This window comes from Aotus nancymaae, unplaced genomic scaffold, assembly GCF_030222135.1.
Source record: "Aotus nancymaae isolate 86718 unplaced genomic scaffold, 86718_ANA_hifiasm-v0.15.2.pri h1tg000064l_1, whole genome shotgun sequence".
In the NCBI taxonomy this organism is placed as follows: domain Eukaryota; kingdom Metazoa; phylum Chordata; class Mammalia; order Primates; family Aotidae; genus Aotus; species Aotus nancymaae.
The window spans coordinates 3,117,302-3,132,756 of NW_026988479.1; the positions used below are offsets into that span (position 1 = coordinate 3,117,302).

At 38.7% G+C, this 15,455-nt stretch overlaps 1 protein-coding gene across 1 annotated transcript in view; it reads left to right on the plus strand.

Moving 5' to 3' along the window:
- The window catches only part of CCDC192 (coiled-coil domain containing 192), a 211,684-nt gene that overhangs the window by 87,125 nt on the left and 109,104 nt on the right, over positions 1-15,455 (plus strand). The window lies entirely within an intron of this gene.

The following is a 15,455-nucleotide window of genomic DNA, read 5'->3' on the forward strand; positions in this document are numbered from 1 at the left end:
TAGCACTGAAATTGACTTTGCCTATTCATTTACCTGTTAGATATCTTCTACTCCCCAGTGATAAGTTTATTATCATCAAATTTACCAGGTGGTAACATGCATAAGAGGAAATGTGAATACTTACACCAACAATCATGATATGTGATAGAGTCATTGGCAAGGTCTGAAAAGAAAAGAGAGACACAGTAAATGCCTGTCTCTCCTCTCCCCAGCCTCTCCTCACACTAGCTACACCCTCCACACACACTGCTCCCTGCCCCACTAAATTGTATGAATTGACTAAATATTTAAGAAATTCTTGAGTATAACTGCATGTATAGACCATTTTCTCCTCTGAACATTCAAGACAGACTGCCTGGGTTTAAAGCCCAGCTCTACCAGTTACTAGCTGTGTGTCTTTGAGTAGATTGCTTGATCTCTCTGAGGCTTAATTTCCACAACTGCAAAATGGGGATACTAAGTGTATCTAGCTCACAGATTTGTCATGAGGATTAAATGAATTAATTTTTATAAAATCATTAGATTGGTACCTACAACACAGTCAATCTTATGTCAGTGCTTGCTAAACAATTAAACCAAAACAAAAAATACAACAACAAAACCAGCAACATTTCCACGTTTTGCTCAGTGGTAAGTTTTAACCACATTCTTTGTGAGAGAATGGTCTGAATGTTCAGCATCATGATTATCTGTAAAATGGAATAATGGTAGACCCTACCTCAACAGAATTATTGTGAGAATTAAATGAGATGACACTGGTTAAGAGCTGAAATTGGTCCTGGGGCGTAGCCAGCCCTCATTAATATCGACGGTGACTGTCAGTGCATCGGTGCTGCTGCCGTTGTTGCCTTGTCCTGACCCTCATTTGCTACGTGTGCTTTGACATTTATCTGATTAAAAGCATAAATTCTTCAGTACCAAATTCCATTTTATTGATTTTAACTCTTAATTATTTCACTGTCTTCAAAAAAAGTGTTGAGCCCAAGGAATTACTCACTCTTTTTTTCTGTGCACGAGGAGAGCATGTAGGAGACTGTTCTGTTTCTGCAAAAGGAGGAATTAGTGTGGGGTGTTTCTGCTCGCCTTCACTTGAGTAAGAGCACAGTGATTGCTTAGGCAAAGGTCAGTGCCATGGGGAATGGAAAACTACTGCCTACGAGTTTTGCAACTGAGAAAGACAAGCTTTGATGTTTCAAGGCAATTCTGACCACACTCTTGTTCCTTCAGCTTTGCTGCCCGAACCTTTACATTCTCAGCTTCCTGGAGAAAGTCCTCCTACCTGTTTCTCTCTAACTTTTGATTGACTCCATAACCAAATGCCTCAACTGGGAATTTTTATGACACATATTTCCGGTGCTCAGTGCTAAATCAAATGCAGCTGATTTTACCGGTCTCTTTGACAGCCATTTTTGGATGCATGTTCCTGGAGACATTTGTGTCCCTCTAGAGTGGGAGCCCGTGCAGGGCAGAGAAGGGCCTGATAGCACACGCCTTTCCATGAGACTCTTTTGATGTTACTTTTCACCTTCCTGATTGCGGTGGCCCAGGATGGGACTTAAATTGTCCCTGTTTTATTATTTTGTTCTTTTTCTACATTAGTCTTTCCACTCTCAAATTCTCTTGTCAGGAATATCTCTAGAACACCTTAGAGCAAATTGCATGAAAAACCTCAGAATTTTTGAAAATTTAAACAAGTAGTAGTTTCCTAAAAATCATTGAGGATATTAATCCCCTCTTTTGCAAAATAAAAAAAGGAAATTGTTTCTGATTTTAAGTTTTATTTAAGGAACTGCTTATGTGCTGATGTTTATCATTTGTAGTGTTTCAAATATAAATAATTCTGTTTTGCCCAATCTCTTCCTTTTCTTTTATGTGCCATTTACTGAGGGCTGACATAAATCCCACTGGGAGACTACAGGGAGTAAAAAGAGACCTGGAAGAGTTTGCTTGAACCTTTATGACTGAAAAGTTTTGTCATAGTCTCAGAATCTGTAACAATAATCAATGACCATAAAATTTTAAAAATGATTTAGACAGACTTGTTCAAGCAGGTGTGATTTCTGAAGGAAAGATAGCCGGGTCAGAGTCCACAAATGGTTTAAATATGAGTCATTTTAAAAACAAACCTAAAATAGTAACTCTATAACTCTTGAACTTTTTCCATTAAAAACTTATGACAGTATTGTGTTATAGGAACTAAGAAGGACCCGAGCTTCTCATGGAAAGAATGCAGTAAATCACAAAATACAGGAAGAGGCAAAGGAATGCAAAGCCAAAATAGATAGTTATTAATTATTCATTCTTCAACTGTTTTTACTGATTCTAACAAGTCAGTCTCTCACCCTTCAAGCTTCGTGGGTGCAGGGAGCCTTGGTTCTGAATTGCTATTGTCTGCCCTCACAGAAGAACTGATTTAGAGGAAGGATTAAGAGAAAGAGAAGGAGGAGGTTTGGAGGATCAAACAGGGAGGCTGCTGCAGGAGTAGGGGAGAATGCAGAATACAGTAGGGCAGGAGTGGGAGCAGGAACAATGTGAACAATCAGACTGGAAGTTCAGCAGAGAGAATAGGCAGAAATCAGAATAGGAGGCATTATTCTTCTTTGCGGAATTGCTAATGAGAATACAGCTAAATATTTACATTAAGCATTAAAAACAAGTTATGTCCAGTTTGAGCCCATGGGAATGTTTCCAAATCAACACTCTGCCTGGCACAAAACACACCTGCTCCAGAGTGTGGAGCTCAGGAGGTAACCAAAGTAATGAAATTGCTCTCCCGTGGTAGCCCTTACAAGGCTGCCATGTTGAGTTAAATTCATCGTTGTGGATAAAAGCTTCACTGCATGGAAATGGAGGATTGAGGATTTAGACTAAACAGTGGCATGTTTAATGCTCATAAATGTGTAGTTTTCAGTTAATTGGAGTAGCATAAAGCTTAGTTGGAAAAAGACTCAGTAACATTTTGAGAGATTGGTTGCATGACTTCTCTAAAACTGTGTTGCCTGAGGAATTTAATTTGCCTTTCAGCCCTGGATCTTAGAATAAGAATTTAGACTTTAGAATGACTTCCCAGCAAAGCAATCCCTTCCTGGTCAGTTTCAAGTCTGACATGTTTGGAAATTTATGTCAATGAAATTCTAGCTGTGCAGCTCCCACTGCTCTCCCATTCATGTCCTACGTACCTGTGTTGCCTTAAACGTTGTCTTAAACAGGGTAAGCAGTTGTTTTCAACATCTTCAATATAGCAAAATTTTAAAAAGATATTTTGATTAGTTTTCACAGATTGTTTTTTGTTTATTTTTATTTGCAAGACCGTATGTATTGGGAACATTTCTAGCCTCAAAATATAATTCTTTACACCTCTCATGAATAAATACTGTGACGGAAGTATCTCTCTCTTTTAGCAATGACCGTGTGTAGCCTTAAAAATGCTCAGTAGTAAGACTCCAGGCTGGTGTTTCTCTACAGTTTGAAACTGTAGGTTCAAGGGTCTATTTCAGATCTACGTGGTGTGTGAATAGACTGTGTGACCTGGCAGCTATTGTACGCATCAACTTTAACATATTTTAGAAAGAGTTGATGGATATTTATGTGCCATTTTCTGTTGACTCCCACATAGCAGAGCAAACTAAATCTGAGGTAGATGGTGAAATGTCAGAACAGCAAGTAAAATTCTGCCTCTCTCTTGCTGGATTTCATTTAAGAGCAAGTGATCAAAGAGACTCAAAACCTAGAATCTTGAGGCTGGGTCTGTCCAGTAGCACATTTGGGGATGGTAGGGGGTGGAGGAAATCAGGGTTTACATGATTTCTATAAATTCACAAAGTTCCTGCGTGGAATCTACCTTCAGCTTCACAGAAACAATATTCTCTTAACCCTTCCAGATTGCTAACAGGAATCTAAGGAGATTCTTTAAAGAGAGAGTTATAAGAAAGAGAATTTGTCAAAATCAATGATTGACTATATTTGTGATCAAGTGTTATTAAATGTACAGTATGTATAGAAAAAGTACAAAAATCACAGATCCATATTTTGTCTCTAAAAGTTTTCATCCATCATTGGTTAGATAAAACTATTCGACAATATACGTTAAAGCAGTTGAGGTACATTAATATGTGTTACGGAAAGGTGACGAGGTGGGGAGGGGATTTGATGGACTTGGCAAAGAAATCATGATTCAGAGTTAGTGTTCTGGAAAGAGTGACTTAGAAGTCACATACTGTTTTGTGGATAAATATTTTATAATTAGCAATAAACATTGCAAAGTGTTCAAATTGCATCAGTAAAGCTTTTTAGAGGAAATTTCTTCAATTGAGCCAAAAAAAGGGGAGATTTTCTGCAAAGGAGGCAGACCAAGATTTGCTAGGACCCTAAGGCTAATTAACAAATTTGGGGCAAGCCTCTACTGAAAGTTTAGCTTTAGTGGCTTATAAGGTAGAGTCCCGTGATTTTAGTCATGTTCTAGTTTTAAAGAAATATATTCTCACCAATTTAAGTAGAATAGGAATTAAGTGAGGGTCTTGGCTAACTCTTCCTCTTCAGGAGAGCCAGAGGACCAGACTTGGAAATGGAAGCTGGAATAATGGTCAAATCACACCACAGAACTTCCCCAGGTAGCCTCCCACTGCTGCCTAGTTCTAGCTGGTCCCTCTGACTCTGGGCACTGGAAGCCTCCACAAGAACTTTTGTTTCTAAACAGGGTGTTTCTGCTGTGAGCACAGAGCAGCTATTCTTATCTGAATGCTGGCACAGATGTTTCAAGCCTGCACTGAGGATACAAAGGAGGTTTCTACTTTAGGAAGGTGAGGTCTCAAGGTGGGGAAACAACCAAACTTAGGAAACATGTTCAGAGATGCTTGGCAGGCAAAAAGAATGATGTATTTCCATCACACCTATCAGATTCAAAATCTGGTTCCTAGGGCTGGCCTAACCCAGTATGTTTGTGGTTCTCAGATAAAAGAAAATCAAGGCAAGTTCAACTGTAATCTGGAAAAATATTAGAGTTCTTAATGATTGACTTATTCCATGCTATTTGTTTTTTTAAACCTTGTCCTTCAATATATCTGGATTTAAATTTGTCAAAGGTGATGATAATGTGATATTATTAGTTATTCATGCCGTGAACTCTTTGTTTATGAATCATAATTGATTGGATGCTGTGAAAGTCATTCTTTTTCGCCTATTACTATGTGCAATGTCACACCAGTTGGCAGTTGATGGTTCGCAGGTACAGTGCCATGGAGGAAATAGTGACACCCTAATAAAGTGGTTCTCAAATTTAGTGAGTCTTAGAGGCACCCAAAAGGCCTATTTAAAATACAGGTAGAAGAGTTAAAATATGACCCAACAATTCTCTTCCTAGATATATACTGCAGAGAATGGAAATATGTCCACACAAAACTTGTACAAAAAGATTTATGGCAGCATTATTTATAATAGCCAACTGGTAACAACTCAAATGTCCAGCAGTTGATGAATGGATAAACAAAATACAAAATATTCAACTAATGAAATATTATTATCCATAAGAAAGGAATTCTGGTTCATGCTACAATATGGATGAACATTGGAAATACTGTGTTAAGTGAGAGAAGCCAAAATCAAAAATCCACATATTGTATGATTCCATCGATTGAAGTGTCCAGAATAGGTACAGGTTGCCATTGGCCTGAGAGGGTGAGATGAATAAGGGGTGAGGGAGTGACTGCTAATGGATAGGGATTTATTTTTGTATTTGTGAAATGTTCTGGAATTAGTAGTGATAGTTGCACAACTTTGTGAATATACTAATATTGCTGAATTGTACACTTTAAAGGATGAATATTGTATCTCAATTAAAATATAAAAATAAAAACAGATTCTTGAATTATTTCCCAAAGAATCTAAATGCAGATGCAGGGTGAGTGCTGGAAACATGTGTTTTTATTTGGATGCAGCTGATCTGTGAACCATGCTTTTAGAAACATTGTATCTAGTCCTCACATGTATAAATCTCCCAAGCTATGACATTGTAGAAGTGTTCATACAAATCCACAATTCTTCAAAGTTCATCACCTTGCTTTAGAAAATATCCATAAAAATAGTACAAATTACTATCAGAAGAGTCTTCAGAATATAGTATATAAAAAAACTCAGCATGGCTTTTTCCCAAATCACTGCTCTAAAATCAATGGGCCTAGTGATTTTTAATCAACATGTTATTTACATATTTTTTTGCTCATAACCTGCTTGCACTCTGGAATAAATAAATTGCTACTTCTTAATGTCACTTGATAAGAGTATAAAATAGTCCAATTTGAATTTATAAATAGGTTAATTCAGCAAAATTTTAATATCAAACAGGTTTATTCATTGGGTTGTCATACTAAAGACTGAGCCTGTAGGACTGCCATCTAATGCAGAGGATCTCAATCTTGGCTACCACTGAAGTCAACTGAGCAACATTTTTAAAAAAATGAATCCTGGGTTCTACTCCCAGACATCCGAAATTCTATTGATTTGGAGTACAAACAGGACATCGGGACTTTTAACGTTTCTTTAGGTCATTCTAATGTGCAACCAAAGTTTGGAGTCACTGCTATCAGGAAGAGATTACATAGAAACCCCATACATAGGTCTTATAACATATTATGGCAAGTGGAATGACGGCGGCTGTCAAAAATTACTATGAGAACTCAGAGGAACCATCCCTAACCCAGAGTGGAGGTGGAGACTACTCAGAGAAGCCTTCATGTGATACCTGAGCTGAGTATTAAACTAGGGAGAGGAACTGTCCAAGGGAAGATGGAGGTGAGAGTGGGAGTGATCCAGGCAGAGGAAGTAGCCTGTGCAAAGGCAAGGAGAGTTGAAACAGCCTGGATGTTAGCTAAGGGAAAGGGCTGGCAAGGAAATCCCCAAAAGGCATGTCACATATTTTAGAGCTGGCTACAGCCATTGGAAGTTTCCTCAGAAATCAACGTGAGTTGGTAATGCTGGGACTTTCAGGTCATGACATCTTGCTTTGTTTCATTTGAGGAAAAGCAACAATACCTTAATACCCACGTAATGGCCTCATAGTAGTAAAAGAAAACCTAGCAGTGCTGAGCTTTTCCAGTGAGTCTATTAACTGTTGAAAGGGATCCTAGAGTTCATTATTTGTTTGTGAACTGTTTCATACTTGTCTACCCATATCCATTTCAATGCCACTTTTCCCGAAGTCCCTGAAGCCCATGTTCCAGATAAAGACCCTCTATTGTCCCTAAATTAAGCCATCATTGAAAGCAGGGAGGGTACACACTAATGCAACTACTAGGGAGCGAGCTACCAATGACTATCCCTCAAGAGATGCCTGTTTCTTTCTTATCCCCATAAGAACTTTGGGGGTTGGGTACTCACCACATAATTAAGTCAACAGACTCTGCTGTAGGTTCCTGACCCTGTGTTCTTACTCTCCCCCCAGTCAGATTGCCATACAAATATGGGCGGTTCTCAAGTAGGGTAAATAACCTGTGTGTTATTTCCACAGGAATATTTAAGATTGTAGGGAGGTTGCCTTTATTTGTCAGGGTGGAGTCAGTGATATGATAATATATGTTCTCTTTCTTCAGTCTGGGCCGTCACTTCCATCACGTGACTTTAAAGACCTAAGATGAAGGAAGCCCTAGCAAACATTTAATACCATAGTGAAAGTTGGCATGGGTCAGCAAACTGACACAAGAACAGAAAACCAAACACTGCATGTTCTCACTTACAAGTGGGTGTTGAACAATGAGAACACATGGACACAGGGAGGGGAACATCACACACTGGGGCCTGTTGAGGGGTGGGGGAGTAGAGGAGGGATGGCAGGGGGTGGGAAGATTGAGGAGGGATAGCATTAGGAGAAATTTTTATTGTAGATGACAAGGGGATGGATGCAGCAAACCACCATGGCATGTGTATATCTATGTAGCAATCCAGCATGAACTGCACATGTACACCAGAACTTAAAGTATAATTTAAAAAAAAAAAGAAAAAACAACAAAAAAAATTGAGACTAGCCTGGTCAGCCTAGTGAAACCCCATCTCTCACACACACCCAAACAAAGAAAGTTAGCATGGGAGCCAAGCCCTCTATTGGTTGTTTCTTTTCAGATGTCTTTACTTGTAAAATAAATCTATTGTATAGATTGCATCATAGATTCTGAAATCCTTTCACCAAGAAGCTTGCTCTTTCCTTAGACTGCCACCATGATCCCTGTAAAACAATTTGCAGGGAGATTCAACAGCGGGTCCAAGGTTAGAGAATCATCATTGTCATACTTTAAATAGGCAGAAAGAGATTTAGACTCCTGCTCCTCTGCACAAATGAATAGTCCATTGTCTATCAGGTGCTTGTACTTTCACAGGAAGCCTTAGTTTCCATTCTCAGGGATATCTTTATCCTTGTTTGTTTTCACAAAGTATTTTAAAGCGTACAGGCACACACACCCTTTCACACACGTACATCTCCAACATTGAAACGTAACCTTAGCGTTTCATCTCCATACTCTTACTGACTGTGTTATTTTAAAATGCTCTTATTTTGAGCAGATAATGCTGTGAATTTTGTGTGTGAAACTGAATGAAGATAATTTCTCTTAGAACTTTTCATGTACATCTATGACATTTCATTCATATTACATTTCTAAACAGGTTATTCTTTAAAACAATTTTACTCAGCCTTTGCTCTGCAACCAGAAAAATGTAGCCAATGAATATTTGGCCAAAAGGTCAATAATATAAAGGCATATAAATTTTTAAATGTCGGCCGAGTGGCTCAAGCCTGTAATCGCAGCACTTTGGGAGGCCAAGGCTGACGGATCACCTGAGGTCGGGAGTTTGAGACCAGCCTGACCAATATGGAGAAACCCAGTCTCTACTAAAAATACAAAATTAGCTGGGCTTGGTGGCACATAACTGTAATCCCAGCTACTCAGGAAGGTTGAGGCAGGAGAACTGCTTGAACCTAGGAAGCGGAGGTTGAGGTGAGCCAAGATTGCACCACTGCACTCCAGCCTGGGCAACAGACTGAGACTCTGTCTCTAAATAAATAAATTAATTTATTAATTAATTAATTTTAAAATGACTTCCTTTTCCTTCCTACTTTCTCACTCCCTATGTTAACAATATATACTTTCTATACTCTGTAACATAGAAAAACACACATATACATACTATTTCTTTTTAATTTTTTAATTTTAACAAAAACGTGATCTTCTATATGTATTATTTTTCAAATATATGTATCATCTGTTTTCTTTATCAGTTAGTCATAGACATATTTAAAACAAGACTTCAAATGATATAATCTTAAAATAGTGAAATCTCTACCAAGGATTATTTTAATCTAAATATATTTTAATATAAAAATGTCTCATTAACTTTGAGATCTCACTTTCCATCTTCCCATGCCCTCTGGTCTCCATCTGGCTAGTGTTTTTCCAACATTCTTTTTTCCCTCTCATTCCTATAGTATTCAAACACTACATGCATACACACACACATATATCCACACACTGAAAGCTCAGGCAGGCAGAGTTCACAGTAACATTGAGTGTTGACTAAGGGCTCGTGGTGTGTTGGTAAATGTTTAACAACTAGCTCTGGTGGAAGGGTGGCTGATTTATAGAGTTTGCCTATTTCTGTGGTTTAAATACATCCTTTTGCCATGGTCCTTTTTGAGCTACCGATGTTAGATCAACCAGTTCCCAATTTCCTAAAATTTTAACAATTGGATTTCACAAATCTAAATGAGCTGGCTTCAGGCTGCTACTGACAGAGGTTATGTTGCCAACAATAAAGGTGCTATGATTTACGTGAAGCATCCTGGGGTTGGTGGAGAAACTCATCTAGGGCACAGCCTCTTTTTCAGGAAATCCAAAAAGTCATCTCAGTCCTCTGCCTTGATCCAAAGTTGACAAGAGACTGGAGAATTCAACTTTCTAAGGCTCCCATGAGACCCTTTTAAATACTTTAGGGATCTTTAATGTAGCTCCCAATCTGGTATGGGGCAACCAGGCTTTTGTGGACTTTATGGACTTATCTCCATTTTACCAATATTGAAGCTAAGAGTTTGCCCAGGCATCCTGCAGGAAGTCCTAAAGTCCAGCTCAGAACCTGTGGTCCCTGGCATCTGGAATTCAGAGTGGTAGAAAAAGAGGAAACTTGGGAGATCAAGTACCTCCTCTGGTGGTCCTTAGATCCAGATGTTTGAAGACCCTTTCCTAGTTGGCTACTATTTCTTCCATGGCAGCATGACTATAACTGCCGTAAAGACCCCGATATAGAAGGTGGCACCCAGAAACTGTGGAACAGAAGGCTCACATAACATCCAGCCAGTCATGACTTTCCATACAACTGAATTACAAAGATAACTGTAAATATCTCACAAGCTTTATTGTCTCAAAAAGTTAAATCAAGCAACACCAAAGGGCAGATTTAAAGAAATGAAAATTTAGAGACAAGTTAGTAACTACTGAACTCTGGCATTTTCCTGGGCTACTTCAAATCAGTTGTCTTGGTGCTTTTTTCCTGAGAAACAGGAACTTGCCACTGCAACTCCAAGGACACCATTCTGGGCTTGGTAGGGCCCTGCCTGAGACACGTAGTCAGGAAACACTGAAAACTGCTTGCCCTTCTCAGACTGAAGGGCCTTTCACACTGTCCCTTCATACACTGCTGAGGCTGGGGACCCTGGCGGCTCCTTTCAGGCTGTGTCCTTTGAAGAAAGCCTTTTCCATCTCTCATCCCTTTCAGGGCTCAATCTGCCCATAGGTCTTAGGAAACAGAGAGATTAGAAAGAGTTAACAGCATTTCTTAAAACCCCATTCATTCCTTTCTAAAATATTTACAGGATGCCTATGGCAGGACATAGTGGTAAGCAAAATAAACTCAATCTCTATCCTCAAGGAACTGATGTCCAAGTGGGGCAAAAAAGGCAATCAGCAAATAAACTAGCAAATATGTGAAATATCAGATGGTAAAAGGACTAAAAAGTAAAACAGAACATGAAAAGGGGGAGGGATCCTGGGAGAGGATATGCAGCTCTTTTCCATGATGTGGTCAGGAAGGCCTCACTGGTGAGTGGACATCAGAGCAGGGATGTGCAGGGAGTCAGGAAGAGAGCTCCAGGAGCAACTATGGAAGGACGCTCCTCAGAGGCTCCAGGAAGGACAGAGACCATTCTTTTGGGGGTCTTAGGAAAGATTTCAGGTCACAGGTCTCTGCAGACTAAGATTTCCAGAGGATAACAGATAAAATGGCCCTCAAGCATGAAGTGTTGTTGCTGCAGGTTGTGTTCAAGTCCTCAGGCCCCTGAGGCCCAGTGAGTGACACCCAGCTTCAGGGTTAGACCATGTCTGCATTGTAGGCTAGACATCTTCTTGTGATTCCAGGCCTTAAGACACAGTTCCCAGGGAGAGAAGGCACCAGGGCCCTCTCAACACTCCTCAAGAAGTGCCCCAAATCCAGAAAAACACCACATCACTCTCTGATGAAGATAACCCTGCCTATCTGCTCTGCATCGCAAGAGGGCAACCCAGGCAAGCTTACCACTCCCCAAAAGTGTCTTTCACGGGGTTTTGTTGATTTGTGCATCTCCTCTGAGCACTTGCTGACAGCAATAGTGCAGCAACAGTAATCTCATTGTATAGGTGTCTCTCCCACACTCTGTATGGGTAAAGTTCGTCTTTTCAAATCTGGGGGCACAGGTGATGTTGACAGAGCCTGGAGCTGTTTACAATCACGCCTCTTTCCTCTGCCATCTGCCCAGGTCTTGGGTCAGAGAGAATCCCTCTGCTTTTGATTGTTGAGTGCCAGGTTGATCCATTTGCCCTTGGGATCACCCAAAAGTCTCCATTATGTCACATTATTGGGTGTCACATTTTAATAGATTCTTAACATACTCTTCTCTCAGCGCTGATTTTACTAATTCAGTTTCCCACAATGAAGACTATTTTATTAGTGAACTACCCTTTCTCCACCTATGAATTAAAGGTTGCTAAACTCTACTACGCCAGTTTTCCCCTGTACCAGCCAATAAATTTCTATTTTCAAGCCTCATTGGGGTTTCTGCCTTATATCTAAAAAGCCATTGATAACATGTAGGGCTGTTCTCATTGGAAAGAGTGATCCTCAAAGCTTCATTCCCTCTCTGACCTCCAGAATCACCCTAGGGTCACCCTGAGAGTCCTTGTAGGCTGCAAAGAGGTCAAAAGATTTTTCTTAGTGCCTCTCTACAATCGTGTTTCAGAAGTGTTATTAAAATTGGTGAAAGACTTTCTGTTCCAACTGTGCCTACACAAAAGAATTATTACTGATTGAACCTTTAGTTGCCAATTGACCAATTTTTTCTTTGCTGATGGAAATCATGGGCATTTTCAAAATGCACAGTCCTCATGTCACCTCGCACAACGGGTCAACCAGAGGCCACATCAGGTGTGTGTATTGCACCTTCACCGAATATCAAGGTTTCTAACCATGAAGCATATTCAGGAAAGAAATGAAGGCAAACTGATTAAAGGCCAAAAACTTCTGCTATTACCCCTTGCCCTCTGGGAAATATTAGACCTAAAGGAGCCTATCTTCAAGGACAGGATGAAGGTTAAAAGATGTGCTTCCCTTAAGAAAACAACCAGCAGCTGTGTTAGGGTTTCCTTTGAACACTAACAATAGTATCAACAACTTCTTTCTCAGCCATTAGAAAGGAAGGAAAAAGGATAGAAAGAATAACCTTTAGTTTTGATTGAGAAAGGTACCGGAGTTGCTCAATGTCCCATGAAATCCATTTGAATGGATCCTGTTTAAGCATGCCAGCTGGAGGGAATATTATTTATAAAAGCAGCAGGCAACATTCAGTAAGGAAACAGAACCTATGAAATAATGTGGAAAATTTTTATTTCTAAACTTCCATTCTTAATGCTTTTCTCACTGGTGGTTTATATAAATTAAACAGATTTTGTTTGAGTCTTTCCAAAACTCCCCAAATCTTTCACTGAATGAAGCGCTTTCTGAGAACTTTTTGCATGGAATTTCACAGACCCAAGGACAGAGATACAGCTGGGCAGATTTTGGATATCATTAAATTTAGAAATTGCCTCATAGATCAAGATGAAATCAGAGTCTCTGTTTAAAAATCATTGCAGTTTCTGGAGCAATGGGAGCCCTGTGGGCTGTGTAGGATGTAGGATCACCTCAGCATGCCTTGCCTTCTCTCCTCAGGCTTCCTAGGGTCACACTGTCTTAGAAAAGAGAATATTCAGGAAGTCACAGAGTTGATTATGAAGTAGCCTATTTTTCACCACCTGTGTTAAGATAAATGAGGTTGTGTTGGTGACAAATCCTTCAATCCAAACATACTTGTTTCCAGAGAAACAATGAAAGGGATTAAAAGTTTTTGATATAAGAGATGATTAGGTTGGTAGTTGTTCAAGGACACAAGCTTGATCTTTAAGATAATCTGGATACCTTAACTGAAATACCACAACAGTGATGTCAAACTCTTTAACCAGATTTTGATACTTTTAGGAAACAAAATATTAAGGTATCTCCATCAAGTGTTTCCTTGAAGAGTTTTGAGGAGTATTGACTAAGAATGGATAATCACTTAGAAAAGGTTTGATAATAGCATTTATTTATTTTTAATCTATTAAAACACATTAATATAAATCACATCACCTGTAATGGCATAGAGTAACAGTTCAGAGACACAGTCTACAAGCTAAGAAGTTCTATTAGTGGTATCTGTCCCAGAACATCAAGAGTACAATTTTTGAAATAAAACTTACAGCTAAAGCTCTGAGCAGAAATATCTCCTCATTAGTCATAAATGGTGACTTTTAGGTCAGCTAGAGCCGTAGAGACCATTTTGTTCAAAGTCGTTGCAAGACTGGAACCTCTCAGCAGCATCACAGTACTTGAAAGACAGCCCGCTACGCTCCATCAGGAATGTCTCTAGTTCTTAGAGGTTTATATTCCTCCATTTACAGCATGAGTGGCTGAAGTTGTCTCCTGGACATGTCATCCTGGACATGATACTTGGGTTTCCCAGAATGGTCCTCACTCCTAGGTGCTTCTGGGAGGTTCCTCCCGACAGGTCTCCAACTGCTTTAAAAGTACACATTCTTCCTTCCGTTTATAGCCAATGATATACATTTCATACACAATTCATATACATTCACTTTTAGGGAGGGCCAAAGATTTTTACTTGTTAAATAGATTTTTAATAGTTAAATGAATTATTATGCATTATTAATATTTGAGGCTCATAAGCTAAACTTAGCACATTGTTAAAATTTAAGGAAGAAGATACTCCATAAGAAGATATTCCATATTTAATGCAATGCTTAGCAGTACTAGAAAGCTACTGCTATGAACATGGACAATTAGTTGATTTTTGGTTTTTAATTGTTGCTTCTTCGGTTTTTAATTATAAATGAATGTTAATTTAGCATTATCATTTTCAATTTAATTTATTGAGAATTATTTGGTCATTTATTGAGGGTCATTAGGTTAAAAACTATTTGGATATTTGGTTGATGAGTATTAGCATTAGTAGTATTTCAAGTTTATATGTTTCATTTTTTATGTTTTTAATTTAATTTTATTTTTTAGTACCACTTATACCTAAATTCTGTATCTTTCAAATAACTAGTCATTATGATATGTGCATATTAAGGTTTAAATAGGAATCATCCATATCACCCATACTAAAGATGTATATAGTACCCATACTGCCACTTCAGCCCACTTCTACCAAATGGCTAGTAACATGAAACTCACTGATGAGATGTACTAACTGAATTTGTGCAGATTAAGTGGTTAAATACTGTCAATATACATGTAATAAAATTAATGTATTGATTTTTGTTTTGTAGAATGCTGCTTTATAGCACAATGTGTGTATAAGCTCAAACTGCAAATTGTTTATTCTTTTCTTCTTAATTGTCACTGTGTTCTTTTTTCATTGGGAAGGAGGAATGAATCAGAGAGATGGATTAGAACCTTTGGCTTCCCCCATTCCTTACCACTGATGTAGGCTGCAATTTTATTAAAAGCTGAAGAACCACTGCTTAAATCCACAACATACTCTACAATGTGTTAACGTTAGAGAGGAGTACACACAAACCTTTTGCTAGGAGACATAGTTGGATTGCCAAAGAGGCTATTTTAGTATAGGGGAAACTAAGTGAGTGAAATAACTAATCTATCTGTGGCTGTCCTACACCCAACCTGTGCATTTTCAGAACCACAGACAAAATAGGCTGACCATTTATCTTATAAGAGTATTTCAAGATGTTAGTAAGGATTGACTTTAAGTAAATCTAAAATGCATGTTCCCTAGAGATGACTGTCCCTGGTTCTTTTGAGGTTTAAACTCACCCATTCTTCCTGCTGAAGTGAAGATCATGGTAATCTTGAATTTAATTTTATAATGACCTTAGAAATAGTTCTATTTACAT